This window comes from Elephas maximus, chromosome 9 (assembly GCF_024166365.1).
Source record: "Elephas maximus indicus isolate mEleMax1 chromosome 9, mEleMax1 primary haplotype, whole genome shotgun sequence".
In the NCBI taxonomy this organism is placed as follows: Eukaryota; Metazoa; Chordata; class Mammalia; order Proboscidea; family Elephantidae; genus Elephas; species Elephas maximus.
The window spans coordinates 121,788,638-121,814,736 of NC_064827.1; the positions used below are offsets into that span (position 1 = coordinate 121,788,638).

At 40.2% G+C, this 26,099-nt stretch overlaps 1 long non-coding RNA gene across 1 annotated transcript in view; it reads left to right on the forward strand.

Moving 5' to 3' along the window:
* The first annotated feature begins 378 nt into the window (after window positions 1–378).
* LOC126082775 (uncharacterized) overlaps window positions 379–26,099 on the forward strand; it is a 420,484-nt gene continuing 394,763 nt past the window's right edge. The window contains exon 1 of the long non-coding RNA XR_007518648.1: window positions 379–488. This is a non-coding gene — a long non-coding RNA (uncharacterized LOC126082775). The remainder of the gene's footprint in view (window positions 489–26,099) is intronic.

A 26,099-nucleotide genomic window follows, 5' to 3' on the forward strand; every position in this document is an offset into this window, starting at 1 on the left:
ACACCCCTTGTCGCTTCTGTCACAGGTGGCCTCAGGATCCAAAAGATAGAATGGAATGGTTTCCTGTGGTGTGTCTGATCACTTGGTTTGGATCCCACCTTCCCAGGCAGGCGTGTGCCAGTTCAGTGGGAGTGGCAGAAGCAATGCAGTGGTTTGGGTTAGGTAGGTGACAGGGGAGGCCGTGGGGAAGCCCTGTCCCTGAGGGAGGGTAGATCTAGAGAGCTTGGGAAAGCCCACCTGTCAATACACATGGCTCTTACTTCCCTCAGTTCTTTCTTTTCTGAAGCCTCAGGATGTTGCTAGCACTGCGAGCCACATCTCAGCATCCTGTTTTTCTGACACGGTATCCTGACCTTCTTTATTTTCCCCCATGTCATGTGCAGCTTCAAACATACCACATGATGTCAAATGACCATGGTGGACCCCAGGTGACTGCACACACACCTCCTACCTCACTTGGACCCACCCAAGGACTTCTGTACCTTATGGTGAGTGTCCTTCATGATGGTGGATTCTACTGCCCAAAAGTGTACTGATACCTCTTTGTGGAATGATGCAGTAACTGCTTCTCTGTAATACAAATGGATTCCCTGTAGCCTGGCCAGCCTGCTTCATATGTTATTCCCAACATGATGACTGTAGTTGGTACTATATGTACTCTTTTGTTGGCAGAATGGTGGTTGGCCTTCTTTTATATTGTAAAACATCACATATTTTAAATATAATATTTGATCAATAATACATGCTAGGATTTCGTAGGTTTCTTTTCATTTGGTTTTGAATATTCTTTTTGTTGATTTTGTTCCTTTGTTTTTAGAAATCACCCCCCATGCTTTCTGCCTCCAGCCCTCCTAGCCATTAAACTGCTCTATGTCTTCGCATATTGTAGATTTTCATGTAAGTGGGATCATGCAATAATTGTTCTTGGGATTTCAGTTATTTCATTCAGAACAGTGTTTTCAATGTTCATCTGCTTATTGCAAAGTACAACCTTCTTGCTCTTTATGACTACATAATATTGCATGTATCTATCTGTCACATTTTGTGTACTCAGTCATCTTTTGATGGACAATGGTCTTATTTCCACCTTTTTGATTCAGTGAATAATGGTGCAGTAAATGTCAGTGCCCAAGTATGTGTTTTCGTACTTTCAATTCTTCTGTGTATATGCCTAGAGTGGAATGACAGGGTCATATGGCAGTTCTTTGTTAGGTTATTTGAGGAGCCACCAAACTGTGTACTACAGTGGCTGCAGCACCTCAGATGCGCACTAGCAATGCACATGGCTCCCAGCTTCTTCCATTCTCACTAAAGCTTTTCTGTTTGTTTTTTTCTGGCAATAGTCATCAGTGGGACATGGAGTGATACCTCATTGTGATTTTCATTTGCATTTCCCTAATGACTGATGATGCCTCTTTTCATGTGCATACTGGCCTTTTGTATTTTCTTTGGAATAATGCCTGTTTATGCCTTTCGCCAATTTTTTTAAATTCGGTAGTTTGTGTTTCTGTGTTTAGTTCTAGGCACTCCTTATATTTCTGAACAAGAAACCCTTAAGGAATGTGGAGATTCCAAGTATGCTCTCACAATCTGTAGCTGTCTTCACTTTCTTGATAGTGCTCACTGATGCACAAAAGATTTAAATTGCACCAAAAGAAATTTATCTATTTGTTTCTTATGTCATATCTACGAAAGTGTGGGGGAAAAAAACATGAAATATAACTCTGATGCTTACTTTTAAGGGTTTTGTGATTTTGGTTCTCATATTTAGGTCATCTATCCATTTAGAGTAAATTTTTGTATATGGTGTGGAGTACGTGTTCACCTTCATGCTTTTCTGTGTAGAGATCCAGTTGTCTGAACATCATTTGTTAAAGAGACCGTTCTTTACACACTGAATGGACGTAGCATCATTGTTGAAACAAAGTGAGCAAAGATATAAACATTCATTTCTGGAACCTCAATACTATTTCTTTAGTCTCTATGTCTATTCTTATGGCAGAACCATAATGGTTAGTGTACTGCATGTGCGTAGTGCAATTTTAAATCTTGAAGTGTGTGTCCTATAGTTAGTTCTTCTTTTTCAACATTGTTTTGTATATTGAGAACACTTTGTGGACTGCAATATATAAATTATACATAGGTGGTATATTTTCATGATTCTGTGTGCTTGATTTTCTCTGCTTTATTTAATTTGTAAGTGGTAAGACATGGATACTGAGATTTAGGAGAGAGGAATAGGAGAGTCTCAGCATCTTGACCCAGGAATGAAAATCCCACAGCAAGACTGCATGAAGGAAACTGCTGCAAGGGCTGATGATGTACAGAGCTCGGAGATATGAAATGATTTTTATCAGTGGGCAATGTCTGCTTTAGACCTTTCCACAAGAATGGTCAGGGAGCCGGGTCCAAAGGACTTTTGGCTTCGCCCTTTCATGGCCAATCTTGGTAAGTTTCATATGGGCTAATTTAATCACGTATGCTTCCAGGTTCAGAGATTTTCAATTTAGAAAAAGAAATTGCAGAATTGGACATGATTGTATCTCCAGAACGCAATGTTTGAATCATTGGCCTTGAGTTGACTCATTGAAATCCAATGGCCCTAAATCTTTGAGCATATATCATGGGAAAAAAATCGATTGACTAACTGACAAGCAGAAGAATCACGGAGCAATCCTGCTTTTCTTGAGTACCTAGATACAATGATTTGCCTGGCCATTCCCGTAACAGGAAAGTCTGGATTGAACATCCTTTAAGGTTGCCTTATGATAGAAGTTCACATCCCAAGAAAAGTCACCAATATTTATCAATCAGAATGAGTAGCTTTAAAAAATATTAGGATGATTTTCTTGACTCTCTCTAAGTGCATCATCTAAGCTGTGAGTAGAGTTGTCCATTGTGGCTGCCAGAGAATACAAAGAAAGTACCTCCTGGCTGCAGAGTAATATCCAGAGAGGCAGAATCTGCATGGAGGCGCTTTTTCACAGTGGTTGGGCAAACACTATGGATGCTGTAGATAGAAATATTCATTGGGTCCCATCAGTTTTGTTATAATTCAGATAACACTCAGAAATCATGAGGCAATTCATGAGGACCACGTTATAAAATGACTTTCTCATATAATTGTAGCAAAGAGGAAAGAAGAACCCTTGTCTCCTCTGGATGAATTCTCTGCTTTCCCACTACAATATCACTGCTGTTGCATTTTTCTACAACATTTCCTCTTGAGTCAAAATATCTTTCTACAGGGATAAGAAACTATGTTAGTGCCAAAACCCATTGCATTCAAGTCGAATCTGACTCACAGTGAACCCACAGGACAGAGTAGAACACCTCGTTAGGCTTTCCAACGAGCGCCTGCAGGATTCATACTGCCAACCTTTTGATTAGCAGCAATAGCACTTAACCACTACACCACCAGTGTTGTTAATGCCAGTAAGGACATTTTTTGAGTGGAGGCCATCATTGTGGAACTCTCCTCCTCAGCCTCTCTCTGCTTCCCCTACACCCGCCCATCCAGAAACCACTACTGCTCTGATAGCTGGATTAAAGTTGGTCTCACATTTCTTAATTTTTCAGACTGCAACAGCGGATACAAATCTTCTATTTCTTCATCTTTGGCTTTAGTGCTTGGCACGTAGATTTGAATGATAGTCATATTAAATAGCCTTCCTTGTAGGCGTGTGGATATTATCCTATCGCTGACAGCGTTGTACTTCAGGAAAGGTCTTGAAATGTTCATTTTGATGATGAATGCAGCAGCATTCCTCTTCAAGTTGTCATTCCCAGCATAGTAGACTATATGATCATCAGATTCAAAATGGTCAATACCAGTCCATTTCAGCTCACTAATGCCTAGGATATTGATGTTTATGTGTTCCATTTAATTTTTTATTATTTCCAATTTTCCTGTATTTATGCTTTGTACATTCCAGGTTCCTATTATTAATGGATGTTTGCAGCTGTTTCTTCTCATTTTGAGCCGTGCCACATGAGCAAATGAAGGTCCCAAAAGCTAGACTCCATCCACATCATTAAGGTTGACTCTTTTTAGGAGGCAGCTCTTCCCCAGTCGTCTTTTGAGTGCCTTCCAACCTGGGTGGCTCATCTTCCAGCAGACAATGTTGTGCTGTTATTCATAAGGTTTCACTGTCTAATGCTTTTCAGAAGTAGACTCCTGGGTCCTTCTTCCTACTCCGTCTTAGTCAGGAAGCTCAGCTGAAATCTGTCCTCCATGGGTGACCCTACTTGTATCTGAATACTGGAGGCATAGCTTCCAGCATCACAGCAACTCGTGCAAGCCCCCACAGTATGAAAAACTGACAGACACATGGGGGCTTGCAATGAAGATGCATCGATAATTACTGGTGATTGCAATGTGAAAGTTGGAAACAAAGAAGAAGGATCAGTAGTTGAAAAATATGGCCTTGGTGATAGAAACAATGCTGGACATCGAGTGATAGAATTTTGCAAGACCAACGACTTCTTCATTGAAAATACCTTCTTTCACCATCATAAACGGAGACTATTTATACACATGGACCTCACCAGATGGAACACACAGGAATCAAATTGACTACATCTGCAGAAAGTGACAATGGAAAAGGCCACTATCATCGATCAGAACAAGGCCAGGGGCTGACTGTGGAACAGACCGTCAATTGCTCTTATGCAAATTCAAGCTGAAACTGAGGAAAATCAGAGAAAGTGCACGAGAGCCAAAATATAACCTTGAGTATATCCCACCTGAATCTGGAGACCATCTAAAGAATAGATTTGACACACTGAACACTAGTGACCAAAGACCAGACGAGTTGTGGAATGACATCAAGGACATCATCCATGAAGAAAGCAAGAGGTCATTGAAAAGACAGGAAAGAAAGACAAGACAAAGATGGACGTCAGAGGAGACTCTGAAACTTGCTGATGAATGTCGAGCAGCGAAAGGAAGAAATGATAAAGCAAAAGAAGGGTATAAAAGATTTAAAAAGGCAGCTCGAGAAGACAAAGTAAAGAATTATAATGACATATGCAAGGAGCTGGAGATAGAAAACCAAAAGGAAAGAACACACTTGGCATTTCTGAAGCTGAAAAAACTGATGAAAAAAATCAAGCCTTGAGTTGCAATAGTGAAGGATTCTATGGGAAAAATATTAAATGACACAGGAAGCATCAAGAAGATGGAAGGAATACACAGAATCAAAAAGAATTAGTCTATGTTCAACCATTTCAAGAGGTAGCATATGATCAGGAACCAATGGCACTAAAGGAAGAAGTCTAAGCTGGACTGAAGGCACTGGCAAAAAACAAGGCTCCAGGGATTGACGGCATATCAATTGAGATGTGTTCACAGATAGAAGCAGCGCTGGAGATGCACACTCGTCTATGTCAAGAAATACGGAAGACAACTTCCTGGCCAATTGACTATTTATGTCTATTCCCAAGAAAGGTGATCCAACTGAATGCGGATATTATCGAACGATATCATTAATATCACATGCAAGCAAAATTTTGCTAAAGATCATTCAAAAATGGCTGCAGCAGTATATGGACACAGAACTGCCAGAAATTGAGGCTGGTTTCAGAAGAGGACGTGGAACCAGGGATATCATTGCTGATGTCAGATGCATCATGGATGAAAGCAGCGAATACTAGAAGGATGTTTACCTGTGTTTTATTGACTATGCAAAGGCATTTGACTGTACGGATCATAACAAATTATGGATAACATTGAGAAGAATAGGAATTCCAGAACACTTAATTGTGTTCATGAGGAACTTATACATGGATCAAGAGGCAGTTGTTCAGACAGAACAAGAGGATACTGACTGGTTTAAAGTCAGGAAAGGTGTGCTTTAGGGTTGTATCCTTTCACCATACCTATTCAATCTGTATGCTGAGCAAATAATCAGGGAAGCTGGACTGTGTGAAGGCAAAACGAGGCATCAGGATTGGGGGAAGACTCTTTAACAACCTGCATTATGCAGATGACGCAACCATGCTTGCTGAAAGTGAAGAGGACTTGAAGCATTTACTAATGAAGATCAGAGGCCACAGCCTTCGGTATCGATTGCACCTCAACATAAAGAAAACAAAAATCCTCACAACTGGACCAATAAGCAACATCATGATAAATGGAGAAAAGATTGAAGTTGTCAAGGTTTTCATTTTACTTGGATCCACGATCTACAGCCATGGAAGCAGCAATCAAGAAATTAAAAGGCGCATTGCACTGGGTAAATATGCTGCAAAGGACCCCATTAACGTGTTGAAAAGCGAAGATGTCACCTTGAAGACTAAGGTGAGCCTGAGCCAAGCCATGGCATTTTCAGCAGCATCACATGCATGTGAAAGGTGGACAATGAATAAGGAAGACCAAAGAAGAATTGACGCTTTTGAACTGCAGTGTTGGTGAAGAATATTGAATATACCACGGACTGCCAAAAGAACGAACAAATCTGTCTTGGAAGAAGTGAAACCAGAATGCTCCTTAGAAGCAAGGACGGCGAGACTGCCTCTTACATACTTTGGACATGTTGTCAGGAGGGATCAGTCTCTGGAGAAGGAGTTCATGCTTAGCAAAGTACAAGGTCAGTGGAAAAAAGGAAGACCCTCGATGAGGTGGATTGACACAGTGGCTGAAAGAATGAGCTCAAGCATAGCAATGATTGTAAGGATGGCCCAGGACCAGGCGGTCTTTCATTCTGTTCTGCATAGTTTTGCTATGAGTCGGAACCGACTCGACCCCACCTAAAAGCAATAACAGCAACACATTTCTTTTCTTACTGCAGCCACTTGGGGTCAGCAACCTTATCTCCCGTGACCAATTTTTCTACCAAGCCTCTCTTGTTGAAACAACAACAAAATGAATGCTCTTTCAACTCATTTTGACTTTAATACACTGAAAATTATGTTCGTGATGAAAAATAAGTCAAAAATACTTTCATTTAAAGATGATAATACCACGATTCCCACAAAGATATGGGCACATACCTAGATGAGCCTGGATTCCAAGACCAAGGGTTTGTGATGGAAACATGTGAAGCTGAAGCTGAAAAGTAGGACTTCATGGCTCAGAATGGCCAGCTAGAATTTAGATGGGAGCAAGTGTGTGTGGATGGGGATTGACTTTGGTGAGTAGAATCCTGCCTTGGTCTCAAGATATCCCCTCATTTCAGGGCCATGGGGCCCGTCTAACACCTGGAGAGCCTAGGGTTGTAGCATAGTAGGCCCTTTTCCTTCAGAGTAAAAGATTTTGTGCCTTCCTTGTCCTTACATCTTCTCCCAAGCCCATTAAGCCTAGGTGCTCAAGAGTGTTTGATGAGTATTTATTATCCCAGATAATCAAAATGACCACTAATGATGTTGTGAAATTGCTGTGCTGGTTTGGTTTGGATGCTGCGTTTTATGTTTATGGAATGAAGATTCAATCTCAGGCCTTACGACTGCAAATTCAGTTCTGTTTTTCTGAAGGTGAGTAAGTCATAACAGCTTAATGTTTTATACCTCTTGGTAGTTTTGCCAGATAAAATACAAGCCACTTGTTGACTTCAAATTTCTGTTAAACAAGGACTAATATTATTGTAAATATATCCCCAGTATTCCATGGGAAATCCCTGGATTTTGTTTGCTAAACCTGGCAAGCCTGTTCTTAGGGGGACTTTGATGTTGAGGAGAATGTTAAAGTTCTCATTGTAGAAACAGACTAAAGAAACACAAATAGGATTGCTGATCCCAGAGTGAGGTGGGGAAACATTGACATTATTTTAATGGAAAATATATATATTTTGGAACACACCTTAATTGTGTAAAGAGAAAACAGGAGGAGGCATGGCCAAGATGATGGAATAATCAGATGCTTCCTGTTATTGCTCTTACAACAAAGATCAAAAAATCAAGCGAATCGATTATATCTGATAGTCTAGGAGTCCTGATCATCAAAGAAAAAGCTTAGGAATTGGACTGAGTGGAAAGGTGAAGGAGAGACTGTTCAGAAGCAGTGAAGATGTGCCAGTTGTGAGGTTGCCAGCACCGTGCTGGCTGGGTCAGATGGTGTATGCAGGCTGAGGCAAGTAGTAGAGTTCAGGACATGTATCACCACGTCAGGAGAGGCCAGGCAGCGGAGAGTCTACACAAGCCTCTGGATTGGGATGAAAACGGTACTGGAACTGCGGAAGCTAAGTGTAAGTGTCTCATCTACTGTTAAGGGTCAAAATAACCTGTCCCGCTCTAGGAATTTCACAGAGGACACTTGCCTCTTTATCCTCACCCATCCCCTACCCAGCTCTGTTCCAACACCAGTCCTGCAGTATTCAACAACTGCCATGCCCACTAAGCCAGAACTCAGGGCTATCCATGCCCAATCCAGTCTTGCAGTTTTCAAAAGTCACCATGTCCCATAAACTGAGAAGTCAGGCCAGGCACTGTCCCTTTGCCTGGGCACTGGCCTAAGGGGACCAAGGGCATGTAGCTCCCTTCTCCCCTGACTATATCTGTGTGGACCAGTTCAGCAACACATGCTGTCATTAGCATAAAACAAAAGGTCCTACACCTGAAGCTTGTTTTCAACTGCAGAGCCAAGGGGGAGTTGCAGATTTGTGACAATTGACAACGTCCTGCCCATTAAGCAGGGACCTCACCCACTCACATCAGGGGCCTGAGGGTTGGTGGTATCGCTTATTCCATCCATCCAGTAATGTCAGCAATCTGAGAATATACAATACCTCCCAGTACCTACAGCCAACAGCATTGGGTGCCCAAGCACTGGCTGCAAAACCCACCACGCTACACACTCTAGGAGGCAGGAACACACCGTCCACCCAGGCACTTGGGGGCAGCCATCAGCCCCCTGCATTGCCCAGCACATATAGCCCCCTACTACAGCCAGATACCTGTGCCTGCTCCCAACACCCTTCCTTACACAGCCTTGCCTGTTGAGGACTGTAGGTGAGTGTCTGTACCACACACTCAGTGACCAACAACCTGGACACCTGAGCTGCATCTGCACAAGAAAAGTGAACATGTTCCTGATTTTTCACACCTAGTAGCTACTCTAACCACCTGGAGATAGGATGTGAGGGCTTCAAAGATGCTAATATCCAAAGCAACTCACACACCCAGCCTCTTGGGCATATATAGAGAAAACAAAAAGCTAGGACACAGTAAACAAACATACAATGAATAATATAATAACTTCTTGATGGCTCAGAGAAAAGAGTAAATATCAAATCACATAAGAAAGCAGTTCAAAATGGCTCCAGCAAGCAACCAAAATAAAGAACCAGGAAACCATTCAGAGGAAGTTAAGGTCTTGGAATTACTGGAGTTAGAATTCAAAAGATTAATATACAGAGCTCTTCAAGAGATCAGGAAGGAGACCAGGCAAACTGAGACCAAGCAAAGGAACATACAGAAAAAGCAATGGATGAATTCAGGAAAGCAATGTAAGAACAGATTGACAAATTTAACAGGGTGCCAGAAATCATAGACAGTAACTAGAAATCCAATGATTAACAATAAAATTTCGGATTTAGAGAACTTAGTAAAAGCTGATAGGAGCAGGACTGATGCAATGGAAGTCAGAATTAGTGAGCTAGAAGATAAATTATTTGACACTAATTTATTTGAGTAAACATCAGTAAAAAGAATAAAAAATACATATATAAGAATTATGTGGGACACTATCAAGAGGAAAAAGCTATCAGTGATTGGAGTACCAGAAGGGGGGGGGATAACAGAAAATACAGAGAGAATTGTTAAAGATTTGGTGGCAGAAAACTTTGCTGGTGTCCTGAAAGATGAGAAGATGTCTACCCAAGAAGCTCAACAATCCCCACACACGGTAGATCCCCCCCAGAAAAGTCGCCCGCATATTATAATCGAACTTGCCAAAACCAACGCTCAAGATGGAATCTTGAGACTGGCTAGGGATAAATGAATAGCCACCTACAAGGGAGGATCAATAAGACTAAGCTCTGACTACTCAGCAGAAACTCTAAAGATAAGAAGGCAATGGAGTGACATATATGAAGCCTTGAAGGAAAAAAAAAATGCCTGCTGAGAATGATATATCCATCAAAACTGTCCCTCAAGTATCATGGCAAAATTAGGGCATTTTCAGATAAACAGAAGTTAAGGGAACTTGTAAAAACCAAACCAAAATTACAAGAAATATTAAAGGGAGCACTCAGGTTAGAGAACCAACAATATCAGGCAACAACCCAAGAGTAGGCCACGGGCCAGAACAACCAGATATTAACCTAGATTGGGAAGTCTCAAAAATAAGTCAAAGCTAGAAGATTGAAATAGGGAAACAGAGCTGTCATTATGTAAATGACAACATTAAAATAAAGAAGAGGGAATAGTGTAATCATAGAACTTTCATATGAAGAGGAAGTCAAGGTGATGTCAAGAATAAAAGGTTGCTTTCAACTTAGAAAATAAAGGTAAATCTGAAGGTAACCACAAAGGAAGCTAATAAATCTACCCAGCAAAATTAAAAAAAAAAGAAAAACATATAGACTCAGGAAACACAAAATCAACAATAATGAAAAACATTAAAAGACAACACATAAAGAAAAATGACTCAGCACAGAGAATTAAGTGGAACGCGAAGAAACTGTCAACACAACAACAAAAATTCAAAATGACAACAGTAAACTCTATCAATAATTACACTGAATATAAATGGACTAAATGCGCCAGTAAAGGGACAGAGTGGCAGAATGGTTTAAAAAACAAAAAAAAAACATCCATCAATATGCTGCCTACAAGAGACACACATTAGACTCAATGACACAAATGAACTAAAGTTCAAAGGATGGAAGAAAAATATGTCAAGCGAAGAACAACCAAAAAAGAGCAGAAGTGGCAATATTAATCTCTGACAAAATAGGATTTAAAGCAAAATCCACCACACAGGATAAGGAAGGATGCTATATAATGATTAAAGGGTCAATACACGAGGAGGGCATATCATAAGAAATACATACACACCCAATGACAGAGCTCCAAAATATGTAAAACAAACTCTAACAACACTGAAGAGAGAAATAGACAGCACCACAATAATAGTAGGAGACTTCAACACACCACTTTCAGTGAAGGACAAAAAATCTAGAAAGAAAATAAAGACATGGATCTAAATGCCAAAATCAACCCACTTGACCTCATAGACATGTATACAGAACACTCCACCCAATAGCAGCCAATTATATATTCTTTTTCAGTGCACAAGGAACATTCTCCAGAATAGACCACATTTTAGGGACAATGCTGGAAACCCTAATACATTGCATAAATATTATATGAACCATAACTAACAATGCACAAATGCCAGGAGAGAAGCCAGATAACTGGGAGCTCCTCACACTTATGCTCAAACACTTATACTCATCCAAAGACTTCACCAAAGGCTCAAAAGAGAACCTACAGGCTGGGGAAAAAATTTGACTACGTCATATCCGATAAGGGTCTAATTTCTAAAATCTACAAACTGCTGCAACACCTCAACAAAAAAAAGACAAATAACCCATTTAAAAAATAGGCAGAAGATACGAACAGACACTTCATCACAGAAGAGATTCAGGTGCCTAACGGACCCATAAGGAAATGCTCACTATTATTAGCCATTAGAGAAATGCAAATTAAAACTAGGATGAGAAACCCTCTTTCCCCAGCAAGGCTAATCCAAAAGACATGAAATAATAAGTGTTGGAGAGGTTATGGAGAGACTTGAACACTTATACACTGCTGGTGGGAATGTAAAATGGTACAACCACTTTGGAAATAGATTTGGCACATCCTTAAAAAGCTAGAAATAGAATTACGATATGCTCCAGCAATCCCACTCCTTAGAATATATCCTAGAGAAATAAGAGGTGTCACACAAATAGACATGCACACACATGTTCATTGCATCATTTTTCACAATAGCAAAAAGATGGAAACAACCTAGGTGCCCATCAACAGAATGGATGAACAAATTATGGTACACACAATGGAATACTATGCAACAATAAAGAACAATGATGAATCCTCGAGACATCTTACAACATGGATGACTGTGGAGGGCATTATGCTGAGTGAAACTCATCAGTCACAGAAGGACAAATATTGTATGACACCACTATTATAAGAATTCAGGCAAAGGTTTAAGCACAAAAGAAAGCATTCTTTGATGGTTAGGAGTGTCGGGAGGGAGGGATAGGGGAGTTCACTAACCAGTTCATAGACAAGGATCATCTTTGGTGAAAGGAAGGGCAACACAGAATACAGGATAAGTCAGCATAACAGGACCAAAGCAAAAGCTAAGAAGTTTCCTGAACATATCCAAACACTTTGAGGGACAGAGTAGCTGGGGCTGGGACCTGGAGAGCAGTTTTGGGGGACATCTAGGTCAATTGGCGTAACAAAGTTTATTAGGAAAATGTTCTGCATCCCACTTTGGTGAGTGGCCTCTGGGGTCTTAAAAGCTTGTGAGTGGCCATGTAAGATGCATCAATTGGTCCCAACACACTTGGATTAAAGGAGAATGAAGAACACCAAAGACACAGGCAGAATAATAGCCCGAGAGACTATAGGTCCACATAAGCCAGGGACTTTACCAGCCTGAGTCCAGAAGAACTAGATGGTGCCTGGCTACCACTAAAGACCAGCTTGATAGGGAACACAACAGAGGGTCCAAGATGAAGTGGGAGGAAGTGTAGAGCAGAACTCAAATTCTCCTAAAAAGACCAGACTTAATGGTCAGGCAGAGACTAGAAAAACTCCAGAGGACATGGCCCCAGACTCTCTGTTAACCCATAACTAAAACCATTCCTGAAGGCAACACTTCAGACAAGATTAGAGTGGAATACAAAATATGAAATAACACTCGTCAAGAGTATACTTCTTAGTTGAAGTAGATGGCACGAGACTAAACGGGCAAATCCTGCCCAGAGGCTGGTTGAATGGACACGAGAAATCTGGGATGGAAATGGGGACTGTGCTGTCACATTATAGAGCTTGAAAGTAGGTCATTTTGATTACCTGGATATTGAATAGTCATCAGACTCTCTTGTGTAGGTACACTTAGTAGGCATGAGAGCAGATATAAGGGTGAGGAAGAAGAAAATACTATTTTTCTGAAGCTATTGGGCTTTTTTTTTTTTTTTTTTTTTTTTGGGCTTAATGTGCTACAGCCCTGGTCTCTTTAGGTGTTAGATAGAGCCCCATGGCCCTGAAATGGGTGGGTATCTCGAGACCAAAACAGGACTCTGCTCACAGAAGTCAAATCACACACACACTTGCTCCCATCTAACTCCTAGCTGGCCATTCTGAGCCATGAAGTCCTACACAGACCCTTGCTCTTTGGAATCCAGTCTCATCAAGGCACGTGCTCATATCTTTGTGGGAGTCAAGGTAGAATGTTCATTAAGTACAGTATGTTTGACTTTTTTTTTTCCATCATGAGCATAATTTTCAATGTATTAATATGAAAATGAGTTGAATGAGCACTCATGGTGTTGTTGTTCCAAGAAGAGAGGCTTGGTGGGAAAATTGGTCATTGGAGATGAAGGGTACTGACCCCAAGTGGTTGCAATAAGAAAAGAAATGTGAGACCAACTTTAATCCTGCTCTCACAGCAGTAGTGATCTTCAGATGGGAGGGTGTAAGGGAAGGAGACAGACACTGAGGAGGAGTGTTCCACACTGAGAGACTTCACTCAGAACATTCCCCTGCTGGCACTAACATAGTTTCTTGTCACTGGGGAAGATATTTTGACTCAAGAGTGTAATGTAGAAAAAGGCAATAGCAGTCGTATTGTAGTGGAGAGGCAGAGAATTTCAAGCCTAGAGGAGGCAAGGGCTGTTCTCCCCTCTTTGCTACAATTATGTGACAAAGTCATTTCATAATGTTGCCCTCATGAATTGCCTTGTGATTTCTGATTTTTATCTGAACTATAAACTTGATAGGATCCGATGAATATTTCTATCTTCAGCATCCACAGTGTTTGCCCATCCAGTGAAAAGAATGCTTCTGCCTCCCTGGACATTGCCCACACCTTAATTCTCTGCAACCAGGAAGTACCTTATTGCATGCGCCTATCTTTGTGTTTTCTCTGGCAGCTACAATGTACAACTCTACTCACAGCTTAGCTTAGATAATGAAGTTAGAGAGGTTCAAGAAAAAGCATCCTGATATTTTTTAAAGCTACTCATCATGGTGATTGATTAAAGCAAAATCTTTGCAGCTTTTCTTAGGGCTTGATCTTCTATCATGGAGTAACCTTAAATAGTTTTAATCCAGATGGACGGTAGGTCAAATTATTGCATCTAGCACTCAAGAAAAGCAGGCTTGCTCCTCGATTCTTCTGCTTGTCAGTCCATCCATTTTTTCCCATAATGCATACTTACGGATTTAGGCCATTAGATTTGAATGAGTGAGCTCAGGGCCAGTAATTGCATTATGGAATGACAATCGTGTTCAAATTCTGCAATTCCTTTTTCTACTGCATGAAAATCTTCGACCCTAGAAGCATATGTGATTAAATTAGCCCATAGGCAATTTACTAAGATTGGCCATGAAAAGGAGAGGCCAAAAGTACTTTGAACTCGGCTCTCTGGCCATCCCTTTGGAAAAGGTCTAGGGCGGGCATTGACTACTGATAAAAGTCATCTCTGTTCTTGGGTCACAGTACACAGAAAACAGACGATCTTCCACTCAATCTCAGAGCATTGGAGGAAATGACAAGATGTGATGACTGAGGGTTATTCAGCTACTGTGGTTTCTCTCTCAGTGTGTGTACTTGGAGGCTCCATGTGTTGCTTCTGTAGGATCATCCAAGGCAGTCAACCAAGGGAGTGAGAAATAATACAAATCTTGCAATTTCCAGAAACAGAGTATCTGATTACTGAAAGTTTTCCAAAAAACATTTAAAAACAATACAGCGATGCAGTTCTGATACTGATGTTTTATGGACCGACTGAAAATAAAGTTATATTACAGAAAGAAAAAGGAATAGTTTTGTTCCCACAGTACCTGCTATGTAAACAGGGAGGAAGCAACACTGGCTGAGATGTATTCCTAATCACAACACAGGAGGAAACGTAAACTGAATTACACGTACTGAGGACCTTTTCCTTAAAAGATCTCCTAACATGCATCCCTAGAAGATGTGTGGAGCCAGGGGACAGGGAGAGTACGATGCGGTGCGTGCAAAAACTCAAATACAGTGTAGTAGGAAATGCAAAGGCAGGTGATGTGAAAATCAAGCATTTCTTATTGCAAGGCAGTCTGGGAGGTTTGAATGAGCAGCAGGGTGATGGATTGCTTGCTTTCTAAGAGCAGCACCACTGTGTGCCTTGTCTCGTAGGAAAGCGGGGAGGTTGAATTTGGAATCACTGGCTTTAAAAGAGCAAGTTTAAGAGGGTTCACATTTCAATTGAGTTTATTTCTCATTTTGTTAACTCTTGTTAAGCAGCCATCTTTGGAATTTGAACCAAAGGAGCACAGTACTTAGTGGTGATATTCATTATTTTGGGAGCCAATCTGTTATTTAGGCATAAGGTGACCTCAGGGGCTAGTTTCAGTTCAAGATTTGAGGAGTATTTCAGAGCAGTGCTTCTAAGGGTGTACTCAAGTCTGAACCAGTCCAATAAGCCCGTTTTTTTTTTTTCTTTGAAATGAATTCGAGGCTCTGTTCCACATTTTTGTCCCATTCTCTCAGAATCCATCTATTGTGACCCTAGTCACAAGGGATGGTAGTGGTAGCTGGGCGTCATCTAGTTCTTCTGGTCTCAGGGCAGATGAGGTCATGGTTTATGTAGACTATTTGTCTTCTAGACAAGTTTATTTATTTTTTTATAGTTAGCAATGACCTTTATTAAAGATTTCAGGGAAATCAGTGAGTAGCAAGGTACTAGAGAAAACGAGAGAAGATTGGGGTATATGCCAAGGCTTTGGGAAAACACCAGGAAAAACAATCGTGTTCTCTCAAAAGCATCCCCTGACAGGGTTCCACTGGGCCAACCCAGCGTGAAGTTCCTTTACCTCCTTGTGTTTAGACTGTGTTCATCGTCTCTTCTGTAGTTTATCTGTGTTACACGTGTGAACCAGGCTTGAATACAGTTCTCTTTATGATGGTTTTAATTATGAGCTATGATCAGCTTATGAAGTAACTCTGAACATTTACAGTAAGTGAACTAATACCCACTCATAAGTATACACATGAACAAATAAATGCAAATATGCCTGTTATTCCTTCTGCCCAGGCTTCACGTTTCACCTTCCTGTTACACGTGTAATAAAGTCGTTCCTGACTCCCCCCACAATCCACTGCTTTTTGCCTGTTACTTTCATGCGGAATTGGTGTTCTGACTTGAATTACAGTCTAAACTTGGATATTTGATTCTAAACTCACTGAGAGCAGGAAGTATTTCAGATGCATCTCAATATGCCTACCCTTGTCTTCTCCAGATTAAGGGGCATTGCTTTGCTCCTAGTAAATGTCTACTGAGTAAATGTCTATTGTGCATGTGTTGTGATTGTCCACTTGTAGACAGATACCCTGTGGACTGCATCTTATTCCTGAGCCCGAGCCCTGATGGCCTACTGGTTAAGGGCTGGTTAAGGGCTTAGCTGCAAACCAAAACACCAGCAGTTCAGATTCACTAGCTGCTCCTTGGAAACCCTGTGGGGCAGTTCCACTCTGTCCTGCGGGGCCACTATGAGTCAGAATTGAAGCGGCGGCAGGGGGTTTTGGATCAGGTGGTTTAATTGGCAAACTCATTTAGCATTTGCTGTGAAATGTTGCCTTCGTATATACTGCATTCCAAAGATAAGTATTTTCTTAGAATTACCAGTGATTTGTCCTATTGCCATTAGTTTTGCCTTGAAATTATCAGCCTGAATTAACTGTTTCAGTGAAAATTTCATCGGTTGGTGTGTTTAGCTTGGAAAACTTTCGACTAAAACTTTCGAGCTTATCCTTGCTGGTCAATGACACTTTGTTGTTTTTAATCAGTTGCCATGATTTTAATTAAATAATTCTTTCTCATCAGTCCTACAAGATTGTGTCTGCTCTCCCGACGGACAGAGCACAAACAAATGGAGCTTTGGCTCCGTAGCGTTGCCGTTTGCAGGGAAATCCAGTTCCTGTAAGAAAAAATTGGAGTCCCTGGGAGATGCAAATGCTTGCATGTTTGGCTACTAATCAGAAGGCTGGAGGTTCAAGTCCATTGAGAAGTATCTCAGAAGAAAGGCCTGGCAATCTACTTCTTAAAGACCACCAAAATCCGTAACCAAACCCATTGATGTCGAGTCCATTCTGACTCATAGCGACCCTATGGTTCAGAGTAGAACTGCCCCATAGTGTTTCCAAGGAGCGCCTAGTGGATTTGAACTGCTGACGTTTTTTTTTTTAATTTTTCCTGTACCTTAAGTGAAAGTTTACAAATCAAGTCAGTTTCTCACATATAAACTTATATACACTTTGTTATGTACTCTCAATTGCTCTCCCCCTAATGAGATGGCACTCTCTCTCCCTTCACTCTCTTTTTGTGTCCATTCTGCCAGCTTCTAAACCCCTCTACCCTCTCATCTCCTCTAGTCTCAAATGCCCACCTGATCCAAGAAGTTCACTCCTCACCAGCATCCCTCTTCATCCCATTATGCAGTCCAATCCATGTCTGATGAGTTGGCTTCGGGAATGTTTCCTGTCCTGGGCCAACAGAAGGTTTAGGGACCATGACCGCCAGGATTTTTCTTGTCTTAGTCAGACCATTAAGTCTGGTCTTTTTATGAGAATTTGGGGTCTGCATCCCACTGTTCTCCTGCTCCCTCAGGGGTTCTCTGTTGTGCTCCCTGTCAGGGCAGTCATTGGTTGTGGCAAGGCACCACCTAGTTCTTCTGGTCTCAGGATGATGTAGTCCCTAGCTCATGTGGCCCTTTCTGTCTCTTGGGCTCATAATTACCTTGTGACCTTGGTAAGCGTCAAATCGATTACCAAAGTGATTGTACCATTTTACATTCCCACCAGCAGTGTAGAAGTGTTCCAGTCTCTCCACAACCTCTCCAAAATTTATTATTTTGGATTTTTCAGATTAACGCCAGCCTTGTTGGAGTGAGATGGAATCTCATTGTAGTTTTCATTTACATTTCTCTAATGGCGAATGATTGTGAGCATTTCCTCATGCATCTGTTAGCCACCTGAATGTCTTCTTTAGTGAAGTGTCTGTTCATATCTTTTGCCCATGCTTTAATTGCATTGTCTTTTTGTGGTTGAGTTTTTGCAGTATCATGTAGATTTTAGAGATGAGGCGCTAATCGGAAATGTCATGCCTAAAAACGTTTTCCCAGTCTGTAGGTAATCTTTTTACTCTTTTGGTGAAGTCTTTGGATGAGCATCAGTATTTGATTTTTAGGAGCTCCCAGTTTCCTACTTTTTCTTCTGCATTGTTGGGAATGTTTGTATACTGTTGAAGGGCTCCTAATGTTGTTCCTATTTTTCTTCCGTGATCTTTATTGTTCAGATTTTATATTTTGGAGTTTGATCCATTTTGAGCTTATTTTTGTGCGTGCTGTGAGATATAGGCCATGTTCCTTTTTTTGCAGATGGATATCCAGTTGTGCCAGCACCATTTGTTAAAAAGACTGTCTTTTCCCAGTTTAAATGCTTTGGGGCCTTTGTCAAATATCAGCTGCTCATATGTGGATGGATTTATGTCTGGATTCTCAATTCTGTTCCATTGGTCTATGTATCTGTTGTTGTACCAGTACCAGGCTGTTTTGACTACTGTAGTGGTATAATAGGTTCTAATATCAGGTAGAGTGAGGCCTCCCACTTTGTTCTTTTTCAGTAATGCTTTACTTATCTGGGGCCTTTTTCTCTTCCTTATCAAGTCGGTGATTTGTTTCTCCACCTCATTAAAAAATGTCTTTGGAATTTGGATCAGAATTGCATTAAATCTATAGATTGCTTTTGGTAGAATAGAGATTTTTATAATTAAGCCTTCCTATCCATGAACAAGTTACACTTTTCCACGTATGTGGGTCTCTTTTGGTTTCTAGCAGAAGTGTTTTGTAGTTTTCTTTGTATAAGTCTTTTACATCTCTAGTAAGATTTATTCCTAAGTAGTTTATCGTTTTGGGGGCTACTGTAAATGGTATTGATTTGGTGATTTCCACTTTGATGTTCTTTTTGTTGGTGTAGAGGAATCCAACTGATTTTTTTATGTTTATCTTGTATCCTGATACTCTGCTGAACTGTTCTATTTGTTTCAGTAGTTGTCTTGAGGATTCCTTATGGTTTTCTGTGTATAAGATCACGTCATCTGCAAATACTTTGACTTCTTCTTTACCAATCTGGATGCCCTTTATTTCTTTATCTAGCCTAATTGCTCTGGTTAGGACCTCCAGCACAATGTTGAATAAGAGCAGTGATAAAGGGCACCCTTGTCAGGTTCCTGATCTCAAGGGGAATGCTTTCAGGCCCTCTCTATTTAGGATGATATTGGCTATTGTTTTGTATAAATGCCTTTTATTATGCTGAGGAATTTTCCTTCTATTCCTGAGAATTTTTATCATGAATGGGTGTTGAACTGTATCAAATGCCTTTTCTGCATTAATTGATAAAATCCTGTTGTTCTTGTCCTTTGTGTTATTTATATGATGTATTACATTGTTTTTCTTATGTTGAACCATCCCAGCATACCTGGTATGAATCCCTCTTGGTCATGATGAATTACTTTTTTTATATCTTGTTGAGTTCCATTGGCTAGAATTTTGTTGAGGATTTTTGATTCTAAGTTCATGAGGGATGTTGTTGTTGTTAGGTGCCGTCGAGTTGGTTCTGACTCATAGCGACCCTATGCACAACGGAACAAAACACTGCCCAGTCCTGAACCATCCTTGCAATCGCTGTTATGCTTGAGCTCATTGTTGCGGCTACTGTGTCAATCCATCTCATTGAGGGTCTTCCTCTTTTCCACTGACCCTGTATTCTGCCAAGCATGATGTCCTACTCCAGGGAATGATCCCTAATGATAACATGTCCAAAGTATGTAAGACACAGTCTCGCTATCCTTGCTTCTAAGGAGCATTCTGGTTGTACTTCTAAGACAGATTTGTTTGTTCTTTTGGCAGTCCATGGTATATTCAACACTCTTCGCCAATACCACAATTTAAAGGCATCAATTTTTCTTCAGTCTTCCTTATTCATTGTCCAGCTTTCACATGCATATGATGCAATTGAAAATACCATGTTTTGGGTCAGGCGCACCTTAGTCTTCAAGGTGACATCTGTGCTCTTCAACGCTTTAAAGAGGTCCTTAGCAGCAGATTTACCCGATGCAATGCGTCTTTTGATTTCTTGACTGCTGCTTCCATGGCTGTTGATGTGGATCCAAGTAAAATAAAATCCTTGACAACTTCAGTCTTTTCTCCATTTATCATGATGTTGCTCATTGGTCCAGTTGTGAGGACCAATGTCAAGGTGCAATCCATACTGAAGGCTGTGGTCTCTGATCTTCATTAGTAGGTGCTTCAAGTCCTCTTCACTTTCAGCAAGCAAGGTTGTGTCATCTGCATAATGCGGGTTGTTAATAAGTCGTCCTCCAGTCCTGATGCCCCGTTCTTCTTCGTATAGTCCAGCTTCTCGTAGTATTTGCTCAGCATACAGATTGAATTGGTATGGTGAAGGAATACAACCCTGACACACACCTTTCATGACTTTAAACCAATCAGTATCCCCTTGTTCTATCCAAACAACTGCCTCTTGATCTATGTAAAGGTTCCTCATGAGCACAATTAAGTGTTCTGGAATTCCCATTCTTCGCAATGTTATCCATAATTTGTTATGATCTACACAGTCGAATGCCTTTGCATAGTCAATAAAACACAGGTAAACATCCTTCTGGTAATCTCTGCTTTCAGCCAGGATCCATCTGACATTAGCAATGATATCCCTCGTTCCACGTCCTCTTTTGAAAACGGGCTGAATTTCTGGCAGTTGCCTGTTAATATACTGCTGCAGCTGTTTTTGAATGATCTTCAGCAAATTTTGCTTGCATGTGATATTAATGATCTTGTTCTGTAATTTCCACATTCGATTGGATCACCTTTCTTGGGTATAGGCATAATTATGGATCACTTCCAGTCAGTTGGCCAGGAAGCTGTCTTCAGTATTTCTGTGATGCTGGAAGCTATTCCACTGGTATTCAGATACCAGCAGGGTCATCCATGGAGGACAGGTTTCAGCTGAGCTTCCAGACTAAGACAGTCTAGGAAGGAGGACTCGGCAGCCTACTTCTGAAAACCATTAGCCAGTGAAAACTTTATGAATAGCAGCAGAACATTGTCATGAGGGATATAGGTCTATAAATTTTCTTTCTTTCTTTTTTTTTTTTTTGTGGTTTCTGTAAGTGGTTTCGGCATCAGGGATATGCTGGTTTCATAGAATGAGTTTGGAAGTATTCCGTCCTTTTCTATGCTCTGAAATACCTTTAGTAGTAGTGGTGTTAAGTCTTCTCTGAAAGTTTGGTAGAATTCTACAGTGAAGCCATCTGGGCCAGGGCTTTTTTGTTATTGTTGTTGGTAATTTTTTGATTACCTTTTCAATCTCTTCTTTTGTAATGGGTCTATTTTTCTACTTCTGTTTATGTTAGTTTAGGTAGGTAGTGTGTTTCTAGGAATTCGTACATTTCTTCTAGGTTTTCAAGTTTGTTAGAGTACAATTTTTTCATAGTAGTCTGATATGATTCTTTTAATTTCAGTTAGGTCTGTTGTAATATCACCCATCTCATTTCTTGTTCAGGTTATTTTCTTCCTGTCCTGTTTTTCTTTTGTCGGTTTGGCCAGTGGTTTAACAATTTTGTTAATTTTTTCAAAAAACCAGCTTTTGGTCTGTTAATTCATTCAATTGTTTTTCTGTTTTCTATTTCATTTAGTTCTCTAATTTTTTTTAGTAATTTCATTGTGCCTTAAGTGGAAGTTTACAAATAAAGTCAGTCTCTCACATATAAACTTATACACACCTTACTACATACTGCCACTTACTGTCCACCTAATGAGTCAGCCCGCTCCCTCCTTCCAGTCTCTCCTTTCATGACCATTTTACCAGTTACTAACTCCCTTTACCCTCCCATCTCCTCTCCAGACAGGAGATGCGAACATTGTCTGAAGTGTCCACCTGCTGCAAGTACCTCACTCCTCATCAGCATCTCTCTCCAACCCATTGTTCAGTCCAATCCATGTCTGATGAGTTGTCTTTGGGAATGGTTCCTGTCCTGGGCCAACAGAACGTTTGAGGACCATGACTGCCGGGATTCATCTTGTCTGAGTCAGAACATTAAGTTTGGTCTTTTTATGAGAATTTGGGGACTGCATCCCACTGTTCTTCGGCTCCCTCAGGGGTTCTCTGTTGTGCTCCCTGTTAGGGTAGTCATCGGTTGTGGCCGGGAACCATCTAGTTCTTCTGGTCTCAGGATGATGTAGTCTCTAGTTCATGTGGCCCTTTCTGTTTCTTGGGCTCATAATTACCTTGTGACCTTGGTGTTCTTCATTTTCCTTTGATCCAGGTGGATTGAGACCAATTGATGCATCTTCGATGGCCGCTTGTTAGCATTTAAGACCCCAGACTCCACATTTCAAAATGGAATGCAGAATGTTTTCTTAATAGAATTTATTTTGCCAATTGACTTAGAAGTCCCCTTAAACCATGGTCCCCAAATCCCTGCCCTTGCTCCGCTGACCTTCAAAGCATTCAGTTTATTCTGAAAACTTCTTTGCTTTTGGTCCAGTCCAGTCATACTGACCTCCCCTGTATTGAGTGTTGTCCTTCCCTTCACCTAAAGTAGTTCTTATCTACTGTCAGTAAATAACTCTCTCCCACCCTCCCTCCCTCCCCCCTCTTGTAACCACAAAAGAATGTACTCTTCTCAGTTTAAACTATTTCTCAAGATCTTATAATAGTGGTCTTATACAATATTTGTCCTTTTGGATCTGACTAATTTCACTCAGCATAATGCCTTCCAGGTGCCTCCATGTTATGAAATATTTCACAGATTCATCCTTGTTCTTTATCGATGCGTAGTATTCCATTGTGTGATTATACCATAATTTATCCATTCCTCCGTTGATGGACACCTTGGTTGGTTCCATCTTTTTGCTATTGTAAACAGTGCTGCAATAAACATGGCTGTGAATATATCTGTTCATGTAAAGGCTCTTATTTCTCTAGGATATATTCCAAGGAGTGAGATTTCTGGGTCGTATGGTAGTTCTATTTCTACGTTTTTAAGGAAATGCCAGATCGATTTCCAAAGTGGATGTACCATTTTGCAGTCCCACAAGCAGAGTCTCTCCACAGCCTCTCCAACATTTATTATTTTGTGTTTTTTGGATTAATGCCAGCCTTGTTGGAGTGAGATGGAATCTCATCGTAGTTTTAATTTGCATTTCTCTAATGGCTAAAGATTGAGAGCATTTCCTCGTGTATCTGTTACCGCCTGAATATCTTCTTTAGTGAAGTGCGTGTTCATATCCTTTGCCCAATTTTTAAATGGGTTGTTTGTCTTTTTGTGGCTGAGTTTCAACAGACTCATATAGATTTCAGAGATCAGGCCCTGGTCAGAGATGTCATAGCTGAAAATTCTTTCCCAATCTGTAGGTGGTCTTTTTACTCTTTTGGTGAAGTCTTTAGATGAGCATAGGTGTTTGATTTTTACGAGCTCCCAGTTATTTGGTTTCTCTTCATCATTTTTGATAGTGTTTTGTATTCTGTTTATGCCTAGTATTAGGGCTCCTAACGTTGTCCCTATTTTTTCTTCCTTGATCTTTATCGTTTTAGTCTTTGTGTTTAGGTCTTTGATCCATTTGGAGTTAGTTTTTGTGCATGGTGTGAGGTATGGGTCTTGTTTCATCTTTGCAAATGGATATCCAGTTATGCCAGCACCATTTGTTAAAGAGACTGTCTTTTCCCAGTTTTACTGCTTTGGGGCCTTTGTGAAATATCAGCTGCTCATATGTGGGTGGGTTTCTATCTGGTTCCTCAATTCTGTTCCATTGTTCTGTGTGCCTGTTGTTGTACCAGTACCAGGCTGTTTTGATACCGTGGTGGTATAATATGTTCTAAAATCAGGTAGAGTGAGGCTTCCCACTTAGTTCTTCTTTTTCAGTAATGCTTTACTTATCAGGGCCTTCTTTCCCTTCCCTGTGAAGTTGGTGATTTGTTTCTCCATCACATTAAAAAATGTCCTTGGAATTTGGATCGGAAATGCATTGTATATATAGATGGCTTTTGGTAGAATAGACATTTTTACTATGTTAAGTCTTCCTATCCCTGAGTGAGGTATGTTTTTCCACTTATGTAGGTCCCTTTTAGGTTCTTGCGGTAGTACTTCGTAGTTTTCTTTGTATAGGTCTTTTACATCTTTGGTAAGATTTATTCCTAAGTATTTTATCTTCCTGGGGGCTACTGTGAATGGTATTGATTTGGTGATTTCCTCTTTGATGTTTTTTTTGTTGATGTAGAGGAATCCAAGTGATTTTTGTATGTTTATCTTATAACCTGAGACTCTGCCGAACTCTTCTATTAGTTTCAGTAGTTTTCCGGAGGACTCCTTAGGGTTTTCTGCATATAAAATCATGTCATCTGTAAATAGAGGTAATTTTACTTCCTCCTTGCAAATCCAGATGCCCTTTATTTCTTGGTCTAGCCTAATTGCTCTGGCTAGGACCTCCAGCACAATGTTGAATAAGAGCGGTGATAAAGGGCATCCTTGTCTGGATCCCATTCTCAAGGGAAATGCTTTCAGGCTCTCTCCCTTTAGAATGATGTTGGCTGTTTGCTTTGTATAGATGCCCTTTATTATGTTGAGGAATTTTCCTTCAATTCTTATTTTGCTGAGAGTTTTTATCATGAATGGGTGTTGGACTTTGTCAAATGACTTTTCTGTATCAATTGATAAGATCATGTGGTTTTTGTCTTTTGTTTTATTTACATGGTGGATCACATTCATTGTTTTTCTGATATTGAGCCAACCTTGCATAACACAGCATACCTGGTATAAATCCCACTTAGTCGTGGTGGATTATCTTTTGGATATGTTGTTGAATTCTATTGGCTAGAATTTTGTTGAGGATTTTTGCATCTATGTTCAAGAGGGATATAGGTCTGTAATTTTCTTTTTTTGTGGTGTCTTTAGCTGGTTTTGGTATCAGAGATATGCTGGATTCATAGAATGAGTTAGGTAGTATTCCATCCTTTTCTATGCTTTGAAATACCTTTAGTAGTAGTGGTGTTAACTCTTCTCTGGAAGTTTGGTAGAACTCCGCAGTGAAGCTGTCCAGGCCAGGGCTTTTTTTTTTGTTGTCGGGAATTTTTTAAATTACCTTTTTAATCTCTCTCTTTTTTTTTTTTTTTTTGTTATGGGTCTATTTAGTTCTACTTCTGATTGTGTTATTTTAGGTAGGTAGTGTGTTTCTAGGAATTCATCCATTTCCTCTAGGCTTTCAAATTTGTTAGAGTACAATTTTTCGTAGTAATCTGATATGATTCTTTTAATTTCAGTTGGGTCTGTTGTGATATGGCCCATCTCATTTCTGATTCATGTTATTTGTTTCCTTTCTGTATTTCTTTAGTCAGTCTGGCCAATGGTTTATCAATTTTGTTAATTTTTTCAAAGAAGCAGTTTTGGCTTTATTAATTCTTTCAATTGTTTTTCTGTTCTCTAATTCATTTAATACTACTCTAATTCTTATTATTTGTTTTCTTCTGGTGCCTGATGGCTTCTTTTGTTGCTCGCTTTCTGCTTGTTCAAGTTGTAGGAACAGTTTTCTGATTTTGACTCTTTCTTCTTTATGTATGTGTGCATTTATCAATATAAATTGACCTCTGAGCACTGCTTTTGTTGTGTCCCAGAGGTTTTGATAGGAAGTGTTTTCATTCTCGTTGCATTCTATGAATTTCTTTATTTCCTCCTTAATGTCTTCTATAACCCAGTCTTTTTCGAGCAGGGTATTGTTCAGTTTCCAAGGATTTGATTTCTTTTCCCTGATTTTTTGTTATTGAGTTCTGCTTTTATCGCCTTACGGTCTGAGAAAATGCTTTGTAATATTTC